This window comes from Pan paniscus, chromosome X (genome assembly GCF_029289425.2).
Source record: "Pan paniscus chromosome X, NHGRI_mPanPan1-v2.0_pri, whole genome shotgun sequence".
In the NCBI taxonomy this organism is placed as follows: domain Eukaryota; kingdom Metazoa; phylum Chordata; class Mammalia; order Primates; family Hominidae; genus Pan; species Pan paniscus.
The window spans coordinates 156336799-156361426 of NC_073272.2; the positions used below are offsets into that span (position 1 = coordinate 156336799).

The window sequence follows — 24628 nt, forward strand, 5'->3', positions numbered from 1 at the left end:
CCGGCCTGGACCCAGCCTCATGGCCCACAGGCAGGTCCTGAGGACACCCACAGCATTGCTGTGAGCCACTTCCTGCACAGTGTGCAGGATCAGGACACAGCTGCTGGAGCCTCCACCCTGAAAACCCCACTCTTCCCAGTGCCCAGAGGCCAGGGCAGGTCCCCAGCTGTGCACAGCGCTGTTTAACCCAGGCCCTTGCTCTTTGAGCCCAGCCTCTGGGAGAGTTTAACACAGAAAAGGCCCTGCCCTGGCCTCCCAAGATGAAAATCTAGGTGGGGACGGGGGGCACAAGTGTAGTTAAACACCTGTGAGCAAAGCACTGCTGTGGACGGATTTGCGGGGAACACATTGACACCCTACCCTTTCCACACAGAGAAACACAAACATACTCATGCACACTCACACACATGCACACTCACACACATGCATGCACACTCACACGCATATACACATTCACACTCATACGCACAATGTTCACACACGCACAATGTTCACATTCACAATGCACATAATCACACATGCATTCACACTCACACGCATACACACACATGTTCACACACACATGCACACACACCCATATTCACCCATACACACACTGACACACATGCTGAAACACACCCACACATGCATACACACAATGCATGCATACTTACAAGTACACACATATGCACACACATTTGCATACATACAGTTGCATGCAGAGAGCTTCACACATGCACACACTCACAGGCATTCACAAGCTGTCCCACACATGCACATACACTCTCACTGACACTCTCAGACACACATGCACACTCGCGCTCACACTCATGCACACAACACAAGCCACGCGAGCAGCAGCCAAGAAGCACATGGCGTCAGGTGCGCCCTCCCTCACCTATGACCCAGCCAGGCGGCATCCTGCATTTTAAATACAACGGCTCCCCCCAGCCCTTCAGGTCTTCTTCTCACCGATCAAGTGTGTGTTCACGCGTGTGTTCCTGACATCCCCTTTGGCATGGGGCTGTGCTTCCAGCCTGCAGAATCTGCATGTGGCTGGTGAGAGCGATCCCTGGGGACATTGCCAGGAAGCCTCCCACAGCCGGGAAGCAGCGCTGAGGTATAGGAGGGAGCTTCTCTGGGGGCCTGGAAGGGTTAACTGAGACTGTTAGGCGTGCTCTCAAATGATTACACAAATCACTGTTGTAAATCACAATATCCCTGACTTTGGAATTTTTATCTTGTTTTCAGGTAAAGATCATCTTGTTCTGCTGAAAGTCAAAAGCAGCCCCTATTGTTGTTTTTTAAATAACTCTCTAATTAAAACCAAACAATTCTGTAGACTCTTCCATAGGAAATATATTCATGAGGCTGATGCTTATAGAAAGTTTTATCTTGTGAGTTATTAAATAAAAATGCATTCAAATTTCAAGAACTGTTTATTGGGCCGCAAGCATAGTTAATTTTATCAAATATTGAAGACGTTTTAAAATGGCACATGCTGGGTTCAGGTTGCGGTTCCAATGATCCACCTATGGTACGTGTTTATCTACCATAAACACAGATTCTTGCATTTGAAACAGAACACTGAAAGTGAAACTTAGCAGAAAAGCAAACGTATCAACGTCCTTTGAGAAAGAATAAGCACAGGGGTGTGGAGGAGAGCCGGGCCAGCCTCGAACTCAGCCTCCCTGGAGCCTGAGACGTCCACTTCCGTGAGGTCCCGAGGGAAGCGGATGTGGGCCTCTTCTAGCTAGCCACATTTTCCTTTAAGTAAAAAGGCAGCTGACAATCTTTCTCAAGTCATCAAAAACTCAAGGAAAATCCATCCAAACAATAACGACAAAAATCAACCAAAGAAATAAGCCAAGAATACGGGTGGCAAAGTTAAAATTTACTTCAACAGGCTGGGCGCAGTGGCTCACACCTGTAATCCTAGCACTTTGGGAGGCCAAGACAGGCGGATCACCTGAGGGTGGGAGTTTGAGACCAGCCTGACCAACATGGAGAAACCCCGTCTCTACTAAAATTACAAAATTAGCTGGGCATGGTGGCCCATGCCTGTAGTCCCAGCTACTCGGGAGGCTGAAGCAGGAGAATCGCTTGAACCCGAGAGGCAGAGGTTGCGGTGAGCTGAGATCAAGCCATTGCACTCCAGCCTGGGCAACGAGCGAAACTCCATCTCAAAAAAAAAAAAATTTCACTTCAACAGAGAAACTAAGACTCAACCAATGTGAGCATTATAAATAAAGAGAATGTAAATGTTATGAAGTTGAAACATTAAGTTGGAGTTTTCTGAAGAGAAAGCTTTTTCAGGGCCCATACCTCTCCTGCCTTTATAGATTTTCTTTTCCTCGAGCTACCAAAAGATGCCTTTGTCCTTGAGGTCTGGTTACAAGTCAAGGTATTTTACGATATCGATCTTTATCACTTTTTTTCTTGGAACAGAAGATAAACAGGTACAAATGTTTCATTTTTTTAAAGACGCTTTGTGTTCTCAGCTCTTTGATTTTCTTTATTTCTTTAGTCTTCTTTAAGAGTACCAACTGCACCCATGCTATTTCCCGTCGTCTCCATAGCTACCATCTTCTCTGAGGTCACTGCAGTCGCATTGCTATTTTTCGTGTCATCCTGTGTGACTTCCTCAGATCTGTTCCACGCGTCAAGGGCTGTTTCCTGTCAATTTATTCTACTTCCTTGGGCTTCTCTGTCAGCTAACATGTTTACATCTGGAAGGTTTTCCTCTTGCATTTATTTCCTGAGCCATCAGAGCTCATTCTTCCCTCACTCCGCAACCTGCCCCTGGGCCCTTACACCCTTCAGTTCTTTTCCCTAGAAGGGCTTAACTGGACTCTTACTTTGGAGCGATTTTGTTGTTTCTTTGGATTTCTTCCTTCTTTGCCCTTTTCAGTTTTGATTTTTGTTTGTTTGTTTGTTTTTTGAGATGGAGTCTCAGTCTGTCACCAGGCTGGAGCGTAGTGGCACAATCTCGGCTCACTGCAACCTCCGCCTTCCGGGTTCAGGTGATTCTCCCACCTCTGCCTCTTGAGTAGCTGGGGCTACAGGTGTGTGCCACCACGTCCAGCTAATTATTTGTATTTTTAGTAGAGATGGGGTTTCACCATGTTAGCCAGGATGGTCTCGATCTCCTGACCTTGTGATCCACCTGCCTCAGCCTTCCAGAGTGCTGGGATTACAGGTGTGAGCCACTGCGCCCAGTCTTGAAACATTTTAAAGACAAAAAAAAGTACAAATAATTTTATAAAACAGTCATATTCCCACAACCAGAATTAACAAAATATTTTGCCACGTTGGTTTCTAGTCCTTTGGAAAGGACTCTGGCGAGGTAGAAGGATCCTTACAGCAACACAGTTGCAGCCTCTCCCACCCGGGGCGGCCAGTTTGAGGTATTTGGTTTGTATTTTTATATGACTGTTTTTTAAGTTTCACATATCCGTATATTTGCATTTATCCGTGACGTAAACCTGTCTTTTGAGCATGTTACTGACGTGATGGGCACTGACCTGCATTGATGACTCTGCTCCTTCCTCTTCTCACAGTGCTAGTTATCCCAAAATCCATCTGGTCTATTTCATTCTACTAGTTTTTGGCTGTTCACACCTAGGCTTCTATTTATCTAAAGTATCCTTTTGAGGGTGGAATGAGGCAGGAACCCTGTTCCCCAGATGAAAGCCCAGTCCCTGGGCTGTGTGCTGAGTGCCTTGTTCCCAAACTTAGGAAGCTATCTCCATCGGGTCACAGACTCCCACGAGAGTCTGTCTCTGAGCTCTGCACTTTTCTGCCAACCTATTAACGCCACACTGTTTTCATTACCATACCTTTGTATATATTTGCTTTCTCTTCCAATTTGGCTTTTTTTTTTTCCAAAAAAAAAGTTTTAACTGTTTTTTCTCCTCAAACCTTTTAAACGTTATGTTATTTTTAAAAATGTTAAAAAACAAAAGTAGATGGGATAGGAGAGTGAGCTCCTATGTGTCTGTCCTCAGCATCAAAAAATCACCAAATCAGGCCCAATTTCATTGCCTCTGCTCCCCCACCGGCCTCTCCTCCTCCCCCAGACTCTTTTAAAACCAATTACAGGCACTACACCATGTCATCTGTGAGCATTTCTGAAGATATTTATTCACATATATTCTTCCATATGTGCTCTGGAATCAGTTTGTTAAAGTCCCCATATATTTTGATGAATCTTGATGGAATGTTCACTGAATGCTAAGATGTTGGAGAATTTACTGTTATCCAAATACTCCTGTCCGAAACACTGGTGCTTCTCCTCCTCAAATTCTTCCTTCGGGCCTTTCAATAACATGTTTGTAGTTCTCTCCAGGAAGGTCTTGCACATATTTTTGGATTTTGCTCAACTCTGACTGTCATAGATTTTACTGTGGCCACGAATGGCCCACATTTAGGGTTCTATTCCCCATCTGGTGACTGCCAGAGTAAATGCTAAGAACTCCCAGTACAGCTCTTGTTCTCTGCACTCTTGCCGAACTCTTGTATTGATGTCTGTAATTTATTCAAAGATTCTCTTGAATTCTATATGTATAGAATCATAGCATCCGCAAGAAAGTCAATCTTTTGCTTTACTTTTTTATTCTTGTAGTTATTCGGGTTTTTTTGTTTGTTTGTTTGTTTGTAATTTTGAATTGTATTGCAATGGCTTGGGATTTCAATGTGTTGCTGAATAAGAGCAGTGATAATTGGCAGCATTTTCGTGTTCTTGATATTTATGGGCAGTGTATGCTTTCCATCTGCCTAATGTCTTTTTCCTGCCTAAGTGTTTGATTTTTCCTGGTGTCTCTGCGTAGCCCTGTGCGGTTCCTGGCTGGTGTCGTTCCTCTGTTTCCTGGTGTCTCTGCGTAGCCCTGTGCGGTTCCTGGCTGGTGTCGTTCCTCTGTTTCCTGGTGTCTCTGCGTAGCCCTGTGCGGTTCCTGGCTGGTGTCGTTCCTCTGTTTCCTGGTGTCTCTGCGTAGCCCTGTGCGGTTCCTGGGTGGTGTCGTTCCTCTGTTTCCTGGTGTCTCTGCGTAACCCTGTGCGGTTCCTGGCTGGTGTCATTCCTCTGGGGAAGGAGGCAGCTCTGCTGAACCAGCTACATCCCTAGGCCCGGCAGGAGGCAGGGCGAGGGAGTGAGCTGTGGAAAGAACACATCGACCTGGGCTTGCTCCCCTGAACACCTTCAACACTCTTACCCTCCGCTTTCACTTCATTCTCCTCTTCTCAGCTTTCCTGGGTCACCAATGGGTGGAGGCGGCCTCTCGCTCCTGTCCACCTCGTCACAGGCGGAAACCCTGATCATGAACAATGGAAACTGTTTATGGACTCAGGCGCATTCTCGCCTCCCGCATCTCCATTCCTCCTTCCCAGTGCCCCTCAGCTGCGGTGCCCATCTGCACCCAACACTGGGGCAGAACCTGGCTTTGGGGCAACAAGTACTCCACAGAGTAGGTCAATGGGGTGGGGCATTCAGGCAGAGTGACACACGGGTTTGCCCCAAACTTCACCTCTGGTAGGGGGTCTCCTGGGAATCCCACAAAGGTTGGGCCTGGCAGGGATCGGTGGCAGGACTCTGCCCTGGCTGGGCCTGTTTCTGTCCATCTGCTCTTTCCCTTCCCTGCCCAGCTCGTTGCTGAGTCTGTGGACATGAGATGCGCCAGGGACAGAGAGCTTGTGCGTGGGGGGGCCTGTGACCCTGGGGTCTTAGGGAGCCTGCTTGGGTCACACCATATCTCCTCTCTGCCCTGCGCCTGGCACTGAGCTGCCTTTCAAGGCTGAAAATGTGGGCTCTGTTTTCCATCTGTCTGCATAATTTATGTTGAGACGCTCCCAGTCATCTGATTTTCCGTGTTATCACCTCAGGACATTTAAACAATTAACGGTTTAGCAGCAGGAAGATAACTGCCACATACACAGTCAGTGTCCTGGTTAGAAAACAAGCAATCAGAGAAAATATGTTTTGAAAAGAATTAGTGGGCGGGCTGAGCTTCCTATCTTTCACCTGGTAGATTAATGATTGTATGTCAACACAGCGACAGGCTAACATTTTCAAATAGAAAGATATGTGATTAAATCTCTCTTTTGATGTGTTCTGCAAATTGCTTCTCTAAGCTCTGCTTCCAAAGGGCGGCTCTCCAATTAGAGTCAGATTATTATTACGGGTTAGCGATCACTCCTGCTCCCGTAGCTGACTCATTCTTTAACATGCTAATTAGCAAATACATCCAGTGCCTTGCATCGTATTTGACCTTCAGCGTTCTTTTCTAACTGGAATCATTTCATGCCATTCCGATGAAATGGAGACACTGTTCTGAGGTTTCTGACCCCTCCCTCCTAAGGGCCCCGTGATCTGCCACAAAGCCCGGGAAGATCAGCCACACACACACCCCTCTCCAGATCATTCTTTTCCAGAGGTCAATGACTTAATAAATTCACTTTCGTTCAGCAAGTTTACCGTTGCTCCTCTTAAAGGGACAGCTTGTGTGTTCGTGACAATTTGGTATTGTTACTGAAGTGGACCTCACACTGGGGTCAAGAATTCCTAAATTGCTACCTAATGGTCACTGTGAAGAGAGGATGCTGTACTGACCACAGCTGCATCCCACGGGGTCTGGAGAGGACCAGAGGCCTGGGCCCCACCAGGTCACAGAGTTGGTCATGAATTCCCCTTCTCCTTTCTCTCCTTACTTCATGTAGGTATATTCTTTCTAAAAAGATTAAGTGGCATCATATAAAATTGATATACATGCTTCTCACTCTTTCAGCTGCCAGAGGCTCCAAGGCCCTTGGTCCTGGCTAGGCCCCTCCATGGTCACAGCAGTGATGGCCTCGTCCTTCCCACATGAGGACCCCAAGGGTAACCCTCGGTAACTCCCACCCAAGGGCCCTGCTTGGAGCCTGAGTCCACCTGCAGCTGGGTGTCCTTTCCCCCATGCCCAACACACTCAGTCTCTGGGGATCAGGGTTTGTGCATCTCTGGGTGGCTGCTCCACCAGCCCCAGCAGGGCGCCGTGGGTGCGTGGGTCCTGTGCCAGCATCTGCCTGGCTGTCACCATGGGCATCTGCCTGAAGGCAGCAGTTCCCCGCCTTCCCGCCTGCTGTGAATCTCGTTTCTGCTCCCTGGTTTCTACCTGGCTGTCACCATGGGCATCTGCCTGAAGGCAGCAGTTCCCCGCCTTCCCGCCTGCTGTGAATCTCGTTTCTGCTCCCTGGTTTCTGCCGGCTGTCACCATGGGCATCTGCCTGAAGGCAGCAGTTCCCCGCCTTCCCGCCTGCTGTGAATCTCGTTTCTGCTCCCTGGTTTCTGCCTGGCTGTCACCATGGGCATCTGCCTGAAGGCAGCAGTTCCCTGCCTTCCCGCCTGCTGTGAATCTCGTTTCTGCTCCCTGGTTTCTGCCTGGCTGTCACCATGGGCATCTGCCTGAAGGCAGCAGTTCGCCGCCTTCCCGCCTGCTGTGAATCTCGTTTCTGCTCCCTGGTTTCTGCCTGGCTCCCACGGAAAAGATCATCGCATTCTCTGCTTCTCTCCACTGTCTGCCCTGCTCCTGTAAGCACAGCCATTTCTGTCAAGTGCCTCTCAACCTCAGAGTTCATGCAACGCTTGAGGTGAACAAAAAGCCCAGGCCTCTCCATCTGGAGCAGGTTTGCAGATTCTCATAGCCCCCATAATTGTCGCTCCGGAGCGGGTTTACAGACTCTCATAGCCCCCATACTTGTCGCTCTCAGCAGCTATCTCAGAACCTGTTATTTATTAGCCAAGTGATGTGATTGGTCTCTCTTCTCATTAGATCACGACCCCTATGGGGACACGAACCTGTTTATTCCCACACTGAGGTTTCAACCCAGGGCCTACGCTTAGGAAATACTTGACATTTGTTGAGTTTGTGAACAGACGAACACGTCCCCCATTAAATGAAGCTGAGTGAAGTGGAGGCTTAGAGGAGATGGTGACAGCAGGAGATGCAGCCGTGGGAGCAGATTCTCCCTGTCAGTGACATCACCAGTGCAGCAGCTGACCGGCGGCTGACTGTGTGTGGGGGTCAATTGGGCAGCTTCGGTCTGTCCCTCTGTAGAGATGGCTCATGGTGCAGATGTGCAGCGAGCAGGCCTGGCTCTCCTGCAGGCCAGTCCTCACCCACCTGTGCCTCAGTTTCCTCTTTTGTAAAACAGGGACAAGGCACTCCTCCTCTCGTAGCAATGTGGGGGTGGCCGAGGGAGCTGTGAGCATTTGTCCGTGGACCTAGGACAGGGTCTGGTGCGCCCTTTGAGACTGGGCCACCCTTTAAGCTCCAGCACTCCAGTGACTCCAGCAGCATCAATTGTGCTCCACTCACACGAAGATGCTCTAGACTGTAGACACACCATTGCGTTCATGGAACCGAGAGAGGAAAAACACTTCCAATTAAACTATGACAAGCCATGTAACTAAGATACATTCTGATTCCTGAAATGTGAGGCTGTGAACACCATGTGTGCCCCAGCATCTCTAAGACACCAGTGTCCCAAGGGAAGACACTGAGGACCATGACGGGGCAGTGCCCAGCGGGGCACGATGGCTGAGCGGGCTGCTGGGGGCCAGCTGCCAAGTCAGGTGGGCTAGAGCCCCACTCCCATACCACCTCCCCGCCCAGGAGCTGGCGGAATGCGTCTTCACGTTGTTTTTGCTGTGGCTGCTGACTCTGCCAGCATGAAACACAGTTATCTCAAAATTTCTCATGAACACATACTTGATATTATTGTTCTCAGAATATTTACTGGGAAAGGGCATAAGGACAAAAAGGCACTTTGTTTAGTAACATTTTACTGAATTTGTATTTAATTCATCACAAAAGCATCTAAGCACCTTGGTGGACCCAAAACCACACCTGGAGACATGTCAGTCTCAGACCACAGTTGCTTGAAGGGCCCTTATGACAGCTCAACATATTCCCAGGGGTCCCAAGACCACAGCCTGGGACTCTGCACTCCAAAATGAGGTTTACAGCCCTTAGTCAGGTCTGCAAGTTCTTAGCTTCTAGAGCAGCCTCCAAGATGGGAGCTCATTTAGAATGGCCCCATACACCCTTGAGCACCCCAACTCTGAGCCTCCCCAGCAGCCAGGTGTTGTCCTGCTGTGCAAAAACCCCTGATTGTTTTTAAGCTGGTGTCGACACGCTTCCCTGTCATTGACCCTCATTGTGCCTGTAAATCTGTGCTACACAATTCAGTTGTATGTTGTGGGATTCACTAAGAACCCTGCTGCAAGGTGGGTTGTTGCCCCCGAGGCACCTTCTTCAGAAGCCTGGATTTCTATTAGTTCGTCTTCACGGGTGGAATGGCTGCATGCATTTCCCACCCGTGCACCCTGCCCACGGTAGATCAGAAGGAAGATTAGCAGGAAGGAGTTTGCAGCAAAAGAAATGTTTTTTCCTAATCTCTAAGCACGCTATACAGACTGTCCTAGCCTTATCTCAGAGCCAGTAATGAATTAATCAAAACGCAGAGAGCTGCTTCTGCAGGTGAAATGAGCACTGCTAAGAAGCTGCTGATAACATCCTTCAGGTGATCCTCTTTTTTAAAAAAACATATATTTTGTCTCTATTGGATTATTTTCCTTCTCTCAGGGACACTGCAGCGGTGTATGCCCAGATCAGCATGAGCATGCCCAGATGCTCCAGGGTCCAGCACAATGACCACACCCAGCCCCTCTGTTACCTGCAGTGAGCACTGGTGAAGGGGAATGAGGAAGGCCCTGCTGCAGGGTGGGCAGCGTGGAGGGAGGGACTCGAAGGGGCCGCGGGTCTGCTTTCTGGGGGAGGGACCATGGGTGCGGGCGACAGACACACCTGAGCACTTGCGGAATCATCTTCCTGACTTCTCGGCTCCGGGCTCCAGGGTCCAGTCCAGCTCCCATCCACACGGAAGGAAAAGGATGAACAAACTGAAAATCAACAACTCTTCTTCACCCGTCGGAGAACTGAGTCACCAGGCAAAGCACGGCCCCCAAATCTGGAGACACAGACAGGTGGGTTCCGAGAACCTCAGCTGACAGGAGCAGAACCTCTGCGGGGCCAGTGCCAGGGACTTGAGCTGCCCCTCATGAATTTCTGGAGATGCCACATGGACAAGTGAGAGAAAAACTCCAGGGGAACCCAGTCATGGGGGACCTGCGCTTGGTGAATTTTACCTCCGAGAGCTCGACCAGGTTCCCACATTAGAGAGGAAAAATCGGCCGGGCGCGGTGGCTCACGCCTGTAATCCCAGCTCACTTTGAGACGCCGAGGCAGGCCAATTGCCTGAGCTCAGGAGTTTGAGTCTACCCTGGGCAACATGGTGAAACCTCATCTCTACTAAAATACAAAAAATTAGCTGGGCGTGGTGGCGCGCGCCTATAGTCCCAGCTACTCAGGAGGCTGAGGCAGGAGAATCGCTTGAACCCAAAGGCAGAGGTTGCAGTGAGCCAAGATCGCGCCACTGCACTCCAGCCTGGGTGACAGAGGGTGACCTTGTCTCAAAAAAAAAAAAAAAAGGGAGGGAGGAAATATCCCCTTTTACTTACAGCCAGGGGAAAAGGATTATTTTGAAATACACCCTGTTCTCATGAGGGCTGCTTTAGGGGGAATTATTTCACCAGAGTCTAACAGACCCAAGTTTTTCATCAGTCTAACCTACTTGGGGAAAAGCAAACCCCAACTCCAGCCCCCTCTGGCCTTCCAGTCCCACCCAAGGGGGAAGGGGAGATACAAACTCAGCAGCACTTTGTGAGGTCATGGCACAGGGCACAGGCTCTGGAAACTCTGGTCCTAAATCATAGGGCCGTGCGCACACCTTCCAACCACCACAGTTCCCTGTCTACAGGCCCCTCTGCAATAACGGGTGATTCCCAGGAAGAATGCTTGTTTCAGGCCTGGCTCTAGGAGAACTGCCTTTCTGATGTTAAGGTGTCAGAGGGCTGGCTTCTAAACCCTGGGTTAAATCATTTAGTGGCACATTTAGCCATCACCCCGTGAGAGTTCAGAAAGGACGCACGTTCACATGCACAGAAACAGTAAACAGGCCGGTGCCATGGCTCACGCCTGTAATCCCAGCACTTTGGGAGGCCGGAGGCGGGCCGATTGCTTGAGCCTAGGAGTTCGAGACCTGCCTGGGCAACGTGGCGAGAGCCCTCCTACACAAAAACTACAAAAATTAGCTGGGCATGATGGTGCATCCCTGCAGTCCCGACTACTTGGGAGGCTGAGGCAGAAGAATCACTTGAGCCTGAGAGGTGAAGGCTGCAGTAAGCCGAGATTGCCCCGATCCACTCCAATGTGGGCCGCGGGAGTAAAACCCTGTCTCAAAAAAAAAAAGAAAAGAAAAGAAAAGAAAAAGAAACAGTAAGCAAGCTTGCTTCTCTACTCCTCCTCAAGGAGAAGCAGCCATTGTCCCGTAATATTCATAAACCTGCTGTTGAGGGTTCTCAGGGAGTCTTGCCTTGCACACCTGTGTATGTGCAATGGCCTCTCCTGTGCCCTGGTGACGTCTCCCTGGCATTGTTTCTGCTCCAAGTGCCAACTTGGGGATCAGGCCTCACTGTTACCAGCCTGGTGTCTGCACCACCCCTTGTGGTTTTCTTAAACCCTCCTCACAATTTTGTACACTGTCCTTTTATTAAACACTCCTTAAATGATCCCAACTTGAATGTTTCTTTGTTTCTTCTCTAGTGGGACTCTGACTGACACCCCTGAGAAGGGACAGGAGGATCAACAATGTAACATAGACCTCTTTCCATCCCCTTTGGCAGATACACATGTCACGTGGTTGCTGTTCTCTGTCTTAATTTGGGTGGTGTAAGTACTTGCAACTTCACAGATCTCTCCCTCACCTCCTCCTGGGAGAAGGCCAGAGGAATGTTGAGGCCACAGCAAACCACAATGAGGACCCAAGCGTCTGCAGGACCACAGGGAATTCTGGGCACAGCTCTGCCAAGAATCCTTCCTACCCCCTATTTTCTCAACCAAAATGCTGTCTAATATATTTTCATCACTTCCCTGTACCCACTATGAAAAGTGCTCTTGGAAACTGACATTGGGTCAAGCATACAGAAATAGTTAATATTTAGTTTTACCTCAGAAATTGTGGTCGTTCTGTTATTTATAGCATCTGTGGGAAATGCTTATTTGCTCTTGGAATCCAACATTCTTAATAGGACATCAAGCAATGTTTTCCAGGCACACAGGGTTTATATGGTAGAGCCAGGAGCGTTTCATTTGTCCTTCTTACCGGCACCCACCTGGGTCACACAGTACCTGGCCATTCAGCACAGGAGGAGCAAAGGGTGAATTGAATATTGGCATCCAGCTGGGTCACGCCTGGAGGTTGGCAGACATCCGAGTACGTTACGCTTTCCTCCTCCTGTGCTGTATTCATTCCACAAATGTTTATGGCATATTGACCACACCCAGACCCTCTGTTACGTCCCCTGTGGGAGGTCAAATACATGAAAATGACTTGGTGCTGTCTTCAGAGGCTGCAGTTCAGCCCAGCCACGTGAGGCCACCATCAAGACCGCCTTTCACCCAGAGCCCCTCAGGACTAGTGTGGAGATTTGGGGAGCCTGAGTCTGCCCAGATTCTCTGATTTGAATAGAGCAATAAAACTTTATTTGCTTTACATGTTAACTGAAAGCCCAGTCAGTCACTGGAACAAAGAGTTTGAGCGTTTCAAAGTCAGGTAGGAATGCACTGATCTGTAGCAGGGTTCCAAGCCTGTCTACCCAGGATCAGCTGGAAAGATGTTTGATAATGGAGGGCACAGGTTTTACCACCATTAAAATGAACGACACCTGGTGGAGGTACATTCCAGAGCTTTAGCAAGCTCTGCAGGTGAGCCTGGGTGCACAGCCTGGCAGACTTGGGAGCCGTGTGTCTAGACCCAGGGTGAAGGCGGTGCTGTGCATTAGGGCAACAAGCTGCTTGTTTATGCCCAGACCCCACCCCAGAAAATCTGTGTAGGCACGACGGGGCTTGAGCATCCATATTTGACATAAATAGTACAATACTGCAGGTGACTCTAGTGCAAGCAGCTGGGGACCACAGGTGGAGAAGCATGGTGCAGAGGACCCTGAAATACAGGAACACAGCGCCAGCACATCTGCTGTGCTGGAGTTCTGCAAATGATGGCTTCAGCTCCACAGATGGTGGTTTCCCTTATAACAATTTGAGGTTTAAAAATAGGGCTTCACTTAAAAAGAACAGTGGATATTTCTGAGTGGTGGAATGATGAGTGGTTTCTAAATGTGTCTTCCTTATGTTTGTCTGAACTTTCTGGGTTTTTTTCTATCTTTATCCATTTATTGATGCAATAAATCTTAAGCATATAGTATATGCCACCTACTATATTGTTTCAGCAAAATGATAGTAATTAATAATGTAATAATATACTAATTAATATAGGAGTGCAACTAAGAAATCTGTCTGCTTTCTAAGCAATAATTTTAGAGAGGCATTTTTATCCTCCATAGTTTGGTTCTTGGCCTCCTCATTCATAGAAATCACATTATATACACTTCCCAGGGGCTTGTCAAAGCCTATTTAATCAATGGCAAGCTGACATATTTTATTTGCTCCCTTCGAGTTGACCCATCTATTTTATAAATGTGCGGGGTGAGGCTTCCTCTTCTTCAGGTTCCTTTCCCGTATCTTTTTATTTTCTGCAACCTCTTATGTTGTTCATAACCACATTTCTCTTATTAGTCATCTTCCCTGCTTTGAATCTCTAGTTAATATAGGAAAAGCTTCATACAAAGTACTGACAATGGTAGCAAATCAGTATCTTAATGTTCTACAGCTGTATTAAACAAGCAAGGAGACTGTCAAACTTTAGTAAGTAAAACAGCAACAGAATCTGCACATCTCCATTTACCAACCTTCTTCGTGCATTCTTTCAGTTACACCGTGTAATGAATAGACTCTTCTGGCCTAGAACAATAACATCCACAGATAAGACTGCTTATATGAGAAATGTGTTCTGTAATTTGTCCATTCATTCATTTATTCACCAAGTATTTGTTTAGTGTCTGCTATGTGCCTGGACCTTGGATGCAGCAGTGACAAAAGAGACAAAAATTTCTGCCCTGGTGAAGCTTATGTCCTGCGGGTAGAGACAGAGAGAATAAATAGGTAGAAGACACAGTATGTTAAAAGGTGGAGAAATAAGCCCATGTGAGGGGTCCCTGAGTGTGCGGAGTGGCAGCTCTAACTGAAATAGTAAGGGTAGAGCTAATAAGAAGTGGCTTTTGAGCAAAGCCTTGACAAGGTGAGGAACCACTCACACTGTAAAAGACACCTGCAGGTCAAGGTGTCCTCAGGTTGAGAAGTGCCTCATCTCATGCCAACTTTTCAACTTAAAAGATACAGTTTTTGTATGATACTGCACAGATACTGTCTTACTGGGCAATTTTCCTTCCATCTCAGGATAATAAAAGGTAAAACCAGAGGGCACTTCACACATCATAGCCAGAATCACAGTAAATCTGTGTTTCCTTCTTATAAGTGCTCTTTTAAAGTTTGATAGCTCAACAAGTATTGTAGACTGTACAGTTGTCCTTCAGTGGAAGGAGAAACATCTACACAAAGTATGTCATTTATTTTCTTCTCAGGCTCTTTCTTTAGAATACCTGCCATTTGTCATGGACCTCTAAGGCTGTCTGGCTCATAATGTTAGCAGAATCTTTTCTATTAGTGTAATTTGCTCCCAGTAGGGCAAAAAATCTCAAAATAATAATATTCTTACGTTTCTTTCCTCTACTTCCTTCTGCATGACTTTGCACTCACTAGTTGACTACAGCATCCACATTGCCTTGAAAAGAAGTAGGATTTTTTTTTTAGCTGAAATGAAAAGTGGAAGAAAGAGTAAATTTTCCTTTTTTTCCTTCCCAAACAGGAACAGTACAACATGAGGAAGCAGAATCAATGCACAGAAATTAAGCTAATGTCTTCAGTCTTTGCAACACCACTTGAGCAGCTTGACCAAGTCACTCACGCCTAGTGGCCCCGTTAGTTGCTCTTCTCCCATCAATGAGCTTTGGAATTTTCGTCAGTAGCTGCCTATGCATTACTCATGGATCAGAGAGCAGAAAGACACCAGACATTGCCAAGTCCCACCTAGGTAGCTACACAGGGAGCCCTGTATTGACCATGGCCCAGAACATGTGCAAGCACCTTCCCATATGAGAGGGAGGGGCATTGGATTAAGAACCTGGTGACTCAGGAGGAAATATCCCCACCAGTGCTTTGGTGGGACTAGAAAATGGAGCCCACTCCTGACACCAGGAAGTGCTCATCTGGAGTTTAATTGAAGACAAAAACCCCAATGTTGGTGCCCAAATGTCTCTGCCTTTTGAAATTGTTGTGTAAATTCACTGATAATTCTCTTAGATTCACGTGGAGACATTAGTATTAACTGTTATTCATCCCTTTAAGGTCATCTTTAGAAGACCCTACATTGTGTTCTAATTGCTCAGCAGGGCTCCCTCCTAGAAGTTTAGACACTAAACTTATGCACATGTGGACTGCACCATCAGTGCCCTGGTTATGTTGGAGTAAAAGTATAGAGAATTTTTAGGAAAACAGGCAGAAGTGTGGGTATTTTTGCTATTCTTTGCTTCACCTATCCACGGAGGTGGATAAAGACACCTGGGAAGGGGAAAATGTGGGCTAGCAAATAGAGAAGAGGCTGCTACTAGGCTGGGAAGTGCCTCCCTCATTTACGACTAGCCAGAGACACTGAACTTGGCTGTCCAGGCAAGCTTGGGTCCTGGGATATACCGAAATAAACCTTGGCCTTTATACAGACTTATTCCTCAAGCCAAGTTGTTTCACCAACTTGGTTCTGAAGATCCAGACCCCAGTTGGCATGAATCCATCCCCCTTAGACCCCAGCTGGCACGAATCCATCCCCCTTAGACCCCAGCTGGCATGAATCCATCCCCCTTTCCATCTTGCCATCTTCAGCCCTCCCGGTGGAGCGGAGGTTCTCACCTAAATAGAGAAGCTAAATTTCTACCTTCTGATTTTACCTTTTCCATGTGTGCATCAGGCACTTTCTCCAAAAGATAAGAATCATTTGTGTTGACATCTTCACTTATTCAATTCCACTTTCTCTTCTAACTTAGTAAGGATTTCTGCTAGTTAAATTGGCTTTAATTTCTTTTGCTCCCAGAAGTTATTGGAAGAATGCCCATTAACCATTTCATCATATTATTTCTATAACCCAAATTAATTTTCCAGAACATGCAGCATATCACCGTAATGATTTGCTATGACCAGTTGCATTAGAAAATATTGCCTTTCTATTTTTTCTGTATTTTTAAATTCAATCAAAAAGGAATAAACTTCTGCTGACAAAACTGCTTGGAAAAACCCATGCTGTTTAACATGCACTTTTACTATCTTCAGTTTACTAGCTTCTTTGCTGAAACCCTGGTGACCAACCATCTGTGGCAAGTTGTCATCATTTGTACAACCAGTGGCCCTAACTGGAAACTTGGAAAATTCCCACTCCTGGACAATCTGGCACATAGAAACATTCTTCTCAAGATGTGCTAGAATTAAGACTCATTAACGAACAGAAAACACCAACAGCTCTCATAGTTTACAATAGCATAGGCCCAGTGGGGTGCTGGAGGTGGCTGGAATCGGCTTGGGGGAGTGGACCAAGTGCACCCCTTCCTGGCTCCTCATTCAGTGTTGTCTCATGGGCAGTGTGAAATTAGCCATGGTTGGAGTCTATACATAACAGAAATTAGCAAATGCTACAAGTAAGGGCTTCCTCACACTCCTGCCCCTCTTTGGAAGAGCTGGGTTTTCAGCTCACCCCGGACATAATGCACTTGGCTACCTAGGCCATGGCCAGGGTATGAATGTTTGGTTCCCCCACAAGATTCCTGTGCTGAAATCCTAATCCCCATGTGACGGTGTTAGGAGGCAGGGTCTTTGGGAGGTGATGAGGTCACGGAGGGGAGCTCTTGTAAATGGGATTAGTGCCCTTAGAAGGAGACCCCAGAGAGCTGCCTCTCCCCTCCAGTCATGGTGGACAGGAGATCAGGGTGAGTGAAGTCAGAGGCTGTCTGAGGGCCAGCCCTGCCAGTGCTGAGAGGTCCTGCTGCCTGGACACCCAGCCACTAGTGGCCTCATATTTGGTGGACATAGGGAGAAGGCTGTAGGAATTCCAGGCTCAAATGACAACAGAGACAGACACCACCTGTTGTATGAACAAATTGCAGCCAGGAGTTTGGTCCGGGTCTGAGTTCTGCCATCCCTGCTTGGGCTGTGTGCATCTCATTGCTTGGATCTCATGTAAGGCAACAGAGAAACAAAAAAGCCATGTCACCATGGAAATAATCATTAACACAATGGGCAAACACTGATACCACATCTGACTGACTTTGCGGCCTTGGCCCCCTCCCGGGGTTTCAGCAAAAGTCGTGCCCTTTGGATTGCACATTTCCAGCTAGATGTGCAGCCCGTGTGTTGCACCTCTCTTTCCATTCCTTCTCCACAGTTAGAGGTAGACACTCAAGACTCCAAAAAGTATAAGACTTTCATCTCAGCCTTCAGAGGGCTTTCAGTCTCCATGGGGAACTGAGTTTTTTGTTTGTTTGTTTGTTTCATTTTGTTTTGTTTTAAGTAGAGAGCAGGGCTGGGCTAAGATTTAAATAACTGAAACAAGTCATAAGGTGCTGATTTCCTGGAAGACAACCTAGGCAATACCATCCTGGACACTGGAAAGGGCAAATATTTCATGAAGAACACACCAAAAGCAATAGCAACAAAAGCAAAAATTGACATACGGGATCCGATTAAAGTTAAGAGCTTCTGCACAGCAAAAGAAACTATCAGCAGAGAAAACAGATCATGTGTGGAATGGGAGAAAATATTTGCAAACTATGTATCTGACAAAGGTCTAATATCCAGCATCCTTAGGGAACTAAATTTACAAGAAAAAAAACAAACAACCCCATTAAAAAGTGAGCAAAGGACATGAACATACGCTTTTCAAAAGAAGACATACATGTGGCTAACAAGCACATTTTAAAAAGTTCAACATCACTGATCATTAGAGAAATGCAAATTGAAACCATCATGAGATACCATCTCACACCAGTCGGAATAGCTATTACTAAAAAGTCAAATAATAACAGATGCTGGCAAGGTTGCAGAGAAAAGGGAACACTTATACGCTGATGATAGGAGCGTAAATTAGTTCAACCATTGTGGAAAGCAGTATCGTGATTCCTCAAAGAGCTAAAAGAATTACCATTCCACTCAGCAATCCCATTACTGGGTACATACACAGAGGAATAGAAATTGTTCTACGGTAAAGATGCATGCATGTGTTTTTTCATTGCAATCCGCAGCTCACTTCACCCTCCACCTCATGGGCTCAAGAAACCCTCCCACCTCAGCCTCCTGAGTAGCTGGGACTATAAGCCCACACTACTCTGTTCATAATAGCAAAGGCAAGGAATCAATCTATTGCCCAAAAATGATAGACTGGATACAAAAAAAATAAGTGGTACGTATACACCATGGAATACTATGCAGCCATAAAAAATAATGAGATCCTGTTTTCTGCAGGAACATAGATGGGACTGGAGGCCATTATCCTCATATCCTGAATTATGAGAACACATGGACACACAGAGGGGAACAACACATACTGGGGCCTACTTGAGGCTGGAGGGTGGGAGGAGGTAGAGGATCAGAAAGAATATCTATTGGGTACTAGGCTAATACCTGGGTGATGAAATAATCTGTACAACAAACCCCCAAGACATGAGTTTACCTATATAGCAAACCTGTACATGTAGCCCTGAGCCTAAAATAATAGATTTTTTTTTAAAAGATACTGGGTTTATGAAGTCCCCAGGAGGTCAGGAGGAAGAGAGAATGCTTGAGACAAGCATGGTTAGTGAGGAGCTTGCAGGGATGGCAGAGGGGCAGGGAGCAGCAGAGTTTGAGTAGAGGAACCAGAAGCCCAGCCCTGGACCCATCTCTGCCTTCCTGTGTGTGCGCCTAACTCAGCTTTCAGGTGAGAACTGGGGCTCAGGAGGTTATGTACTCACTTGAAGTTGCACGTCTAGGAATCCAGATGATGGTCCCATGTCTGCTGTGCCCCCGCCCTACTCTATTGCTAGGACAGCCAACCTCTACTCAGGGGCTGCAGCCGGTCAGCTGGCATCTACCAGGCTCAGCTGAGAGGGGTTCAGAGCCTAGAGGAGCTGTGGCATGCCAGGTCTAGGCTGCCTGTTGGCTGCTGTCAGGATGAATGCTGTTGTAGATAGATTCTTTTTGGCAACCAGAGACTTTCAGACGTCAATGGCCATGCAGTCTCCATGTTGCCCTTCCCATCCTGACACCACACACTCCTTATGCTGCAGCCACCATGGATGCCTGAGTGAACAGCCCTCAAATTCTATTCTAACTCCTTATTTAAAAGATAAGGAGACCCAAGACTGAGGAATTTGACATAAATAAGCAAACCGGCTTGCCTGAGCTGAGTACTGCCTTTGGCCTCACGATAGCTGCCTGCTGGCGTCTGATTTTCACAGCTAGTACAACCTTCCAGCACCTTCCAGGATTGGTTTCTGAAAGAGGGGATTGTTTTTGCTCCCAGTACCCCTAAACATTCTGTAGGTAATTACAGCACTCATGGCCCCATTTTCTCACTGTGTATTTGCCACCTTGGGTCTGTTCAGATGGCAATCTCCCGAAAACCAGGCACCTCCTCCTTGTACCCATGGCACTGTCGTGGTGCTTGGTTGCTGTCAGCACAGAGCATTAGCTCTGAGACACCTCCTCCTTGTACCCATGACACCTTTCGTGGTGCCTGGCTGCTGCATTAGCTCTGAGACACTGCTGTGTTTCCCTCCCAGTTTCGCATCAGGTGGTTCTGTTTTGTTTTGGTGGCTTGGTTCATTTTTTCTTATTGCAGTATTATCACTGCATAGAAAGCAGAAGTGGTCTTCCCATATTGTGTAAAGACCCCATTAAACATATGCCACATGCTTCAGAGCGGCAGGAACAGGAAGAAGGAAGGGATTCCCTGTGCCCAAAGGTAACCAAGTCTACATTGTCCTGAGAGTTAGGGACTACATACACCTGTCTGTGCAGCATTTGGGAAGGTCAGAGGAGACGACTGTGTGGTGTGCATTGGAGAAGTGTGGGGCCCCTGTGCTCACCACCACCCTAAGCCCCTGTGAGGCAGGGGGCACCTGGTGCACTGTGACCAGCACTCTCCCAGCTTCCTGCCAGGAGGAGCTCTGACTGGACGGTGGCTGTAACAATGGGCTTAAATTTCCCCAGCTCCTTAGATACTGTAGGGTTTGACTTAAAGAAAATTTTAAAACATGATTTTTCAATAAGTTGGTTGCCAAAAAATCTCTGTGGTCAAGGAGGCACCTCCCTCCTGGTCACTACTTCCCCCTGCCGAGCCTTCTGCCCGGGCAACTGCACCACAATCTCCAGCTGCACCATGTGTTTTGAAAAACGTTTCTCCCCGCCCCTCTGGGGTTTTCCTCCTCCTCCAGTGGCGAAATTCCAGAGGGCATTGAGTGGGTTACTCTTCACAAGCACAGAGCTAAGCCCAGTCCTGGTAGAAAGCACACACAAAGAAGACCCAAGACCATGAATATGCTGACCTAAGTTGGACAGAACTGCTTCATGGCTTCCTGCTGTTACTCCATGGGTTTCTGATCCTGTTCTGTAGGTTTCTGCTGTTACTCTGAGTTCCTGCTATTACTCTGTAGGTTCCTGCTGTTACTCTGTAGGCTCTGCTATTACACTATGGATTCTGATGTTACTCTGTGAATTCCTGCTGTTACTCTGTGGGCTCTGATGTTACACTGTGGGTCCTGTTTTTACTCTGTGGGTTCTGATATTACTCTATGGATTCTGATGTTACTCTGTGGGTTCCTGCTATTTCTCTGTGTGTCCTGCTGTTACTCTCTGGGCTCTTGTGTTACTCTGTGGGTTCTGACATTACTCTGTGGGCTCTGCTGTTACTCTGTGGGTTCTGACGTTACTTTGTGGGCTCTGCTGTTACTCTGTGGGCTCTGAAGTTACACTGTGGGTTCTGCTGTTACTCTGTGAATTCCTGCTGTTACTCTGTGGATCTCTCTGTGGTTACTCTCTGAATTCCTGCTCTTATTCTGTGGACTTCTTTTGTTGCTTTGTGAGTTTCTGCAGTTAGTTTACCTCTTTACCATCCAGCCAGGAATTCTTTCACTAGGAATTGTGTGGATGCTGGCCAATTGGGCTAAATTTAATATTACTATGTCCCCTATTGTGGTGGTGGGGTCTTGGCTTGGCAATTTCTACTAGTATTCCATATGCAGTTAATCTTGACACATCAGTGAAAGAAAAATAAAATCTCAGGCCTCCAAACTTACTATGCCAAAGGGAAAAGTTAATATTGGCAACACACACACACACACACACACACACACACACACACACAGCCTTCTTTTTGTTCCCAAAAGCTTACTTTATCTTATGTGAAATGTAGATCTACTGAGTATGAGACAGATGTATAACCCTCCCCCATACCTTTCTTTTCACATGTGAAATGTAAATTTGCTGTACTCTAATCAGAGCCTCACAAAAATGTGACCACTTGCCTCATAGCCTACTCTCCCCTCTTTCCCCTCCTACCGGCGCTTTTCCCTTAAATATTTGGAAAAAAGTACAGGCCAAAAATCCTACTGTAACCTGTGTTTCTTTTTCCCCAGGCAAATCCACAATTTTGGCAAAATAAACCTCTATATCACAACAATCCAATCATAGCGATTTATTTGGAAATATACCTTCACAAGTTAAATCAAACCACAGCGCTACTGGGCATTATTTATAATGGCAAACTATTGCAAACAATCTAAAGCCAATCATAGACATCATAGAAACTATTCTCATAAATTGATACATTTATATAATGGAATAATCCGCAACCTTGAAGGGAATGAAGGAAGGAATAAAGAGAGAGGGAAAGGAAGAAAAGAAAGGAGAGAGGGAAGGAGGGACAGACAGGTGTTTAAATTGGGGATGTGCAAGCAATATTGCCTACTTCATTGCCTTCACATTATCTAAAAGCATGTGGTCAAGAAACACTATTACAATAAGCACATCAGAAATAACTTCTAAAATTACTTTTCCAAAATATGAATCCATACTATACACTTCCTGTAATGTGCACCAAATGTAGATGCACACATTTTAACAAGGAAAAGACTAATACTCATATTTGCTTGCTACACACCAGACACTGTTTTAAATGTTTTGCACACGTTAACTCATTTGTTCTTACAGAAATCCTGTAGCGTGCACCGCCACCTCCATGTTTCTAGGAGGAAACTGAGGCACGGGGGCTGCGGCTCCTGGACGCACCTGGCCTTCTCGGCCTGCCTCTCTCCCTCCAGCTGCCCCACATTCTTTTTTCCTAATTGGAAAAAACTGTTCACGCTGCTCCTCCAGGGCATTTCAACCTTCTAGAAAGATCCGACAAGATTCGAAACTGTTTATAAAGAGAACGTGCTTGTGCCTGAATGCTGACTGTGAGCGCGCAGTGATGCCCTAGAGTGCAGTCATCCCGGGCTTGGCGCCCAGCGGGTGCAAATACAGCCGCAGGGTGGAAATGCGGCGGCGGGGCTGCCCAGGCTCCTGTGGGACCCGCGCGGCGCGGGCACGCACATTCTCGGGGACGCGCGTCCTCAGGCCACAAGAACGCCTGAAGGCCCCGGCCAGCGTCCTCCCGTGAAGACCCGGACCGGCGTCGTCACCCGCCGCGCAGGCCTAAATCTCAGGTCTTCACCGTCATCTCCCAGCGATCGCAGGTATCTCGGGCACTGACCGCGCCCGTCCCTGCGCACCCGAGCCCCACCCCGCGCCCCCACGCCCCCACGCCTCCACGCCCGGCACTCTGGGCGCGCGCGGACGGCGGGGCAGTGCCTACTACGCAGGCGCACGCTGCGGGCGTCAGGACCTGGCAGCAACACTGCCACGCGAATCCGCGCCGGCCAATCAGCATGGCCAGGGGCGGGGCTTCCCTGAGGCGCGCCGAGAGGCGGTGGCCCACTTCCGGCAATAATCGCCTGGTCGCCGTCAGGTGCCGGCCCAGGTGGCAGGCGCGCCCGTTGGGCACTGGGGGACGCGGGCGCGTCAGGTGAAGACTGGGGGCTGCAGGCGCGCTAGGTAGGTACGGGGTGCCGCGGGCGCGTCAGGTGAAGACTGGGGATCGCGGGCGCGTCAGGTGGGGACGATGGGCCACGGGCGGGTCAGGTGAAGACCGGGGACGGCGGGCGCGTCAGGGGAAGACATGGGGTCGCGGGCGCGTCAGGTGGGGACGGGGCCTGTGGGAGGGTCAGGTGGGGACCGGGGGTCTCGGGCGCGTCAGGTGGGGACGGGGTTGTCGCGGGCGCGTCAGATGGGGACGGGATTGCCGCGTGCGCGTCTGCTGAGGTCTGGGTCCGCGGGCGCGTCAGGTAGGGACGATGGGCCGCGGGCGCGTCAGGTGGGGTCTGGGGGCGGCCGGCGGGTGTGGAGGGTTCATTCAGGGAGCTGCGGGCGAGTCAGGTGGGAACGGGGGCCGCCCACAGGTGCATCGCGTGTCCTCAGCCGCTTCCCCTGCCCACCTTCTGCGACCCCTTCCCGCCCCCACCCTCCTGGGCCGTCTTGCAGGCCCGAGCTTGTGTCCGCCTCGCTGGGCAAGGTGTTTCGGGGACGACTCCTGCCGGCGTTTGCCCTCCGGGCTCAGCCCTTGCCTCTTCGCCGGTGGACACCTGCTAGGTGTGATCCCTCATTCCTCCAGGCCACTCTGCCCCGTCTGCTGCTTACCTTTTTTTCCTACTCCTGGTCTGTGGCTCTGGCTCTGTCTCCTCCCTTAATTTCTTTCCATGCTTATTTTTCTTGCAGCAGACACTAATTTTGCATCCTTCTCCTCACAGTAAGCTCAATTTGACCTTTTTCTCAATTAGATTCCACCTCTGTCCTTGGGTCTATTCAAACTCATTTTGAAAGACTAAAGAATCTAGAGAACCATTTCTTCCCTTATGAAGCTGTCTCTTGCTGCCTCCAAATCCTTACCATCCGGCCCTAATCAAAAAAGACGTTTACTCTTTCATATTCTGTTTTCTCCTCGTCTTTACATGTTTACCTTTCCCATGAGGAATCTGTGATTATCTGTAAGTCCTTACAGTAAATCTTATTTCTGACTCTCAGCCCTCAGTGTGCCATTTTTTAAAATGTCCTTTCTGGATCAAATTTGTCCACACTTTTAAGCAAAACAAATAGGGAAACACATGTGGTCTTTTAAAATGGATTAGAGTTTTCTTTCCTGTCTTGTTTTCCTTGTTTTAGTGCCTTTATATTTAGATTCATCATTACTTGAAATCATATTAGTGATCTGTAATAGACGGTAAAAAAAAAAAAGTTAAAAGGCTTATAATTTAATGGCATCTGTTTTAATAGGGTTTTCAGGAACTGCTATTATAAACATAGTGGTTAGGAGCATGGATCCCGGAGTGAGACTCCATCATTTTGAATCCCAGCTCCACTGAACTCTTTGCCTCAGTGTCTTCATCTATAAAATAGATAATGAAACTTGTAAAACAAGAATAATGTTT

The 24628-nt window shown here is 47.8% G+C and overlaps 1 protein-coding gene and 1 long non-coding RNA gene across 2 annotated transcripts in view; one reads left to right on the top strand and one right to left on the bottom strand.

Annotated features, from left to right (window-relative positions):
* Positions 1 to 19121, bottom strand: part of LOC130541161 (uncharacterized) — a 35609-nt gene extending 16488 nt beyond the window's left edge. Inside the window, exon 1 of the long non-coding RNA XR_008955208.1 lies at positions 19079 to 19121. This is a non-coding gene — a long non-coding RNA (uncharacterized LOC130541161). The remainder of the gene's footprint in view (positions 1 to 19078) is intronic.
* Positions 19122 to 23046: 3925 nt separating this feature from the next.
* LOC117977588 (tubulin beta-8 chain-like) overlaps positions 23047 to 24628 on the top strand; it is a 122121-nt gene continuing 120539 nt past the window's right edge. The window contains 1 exon segment of the mRNA XM_055106589.1: positions 23047 to 23169. The gene's annotated coding sequence lies outside the window, so the exon portion shown is untranslated.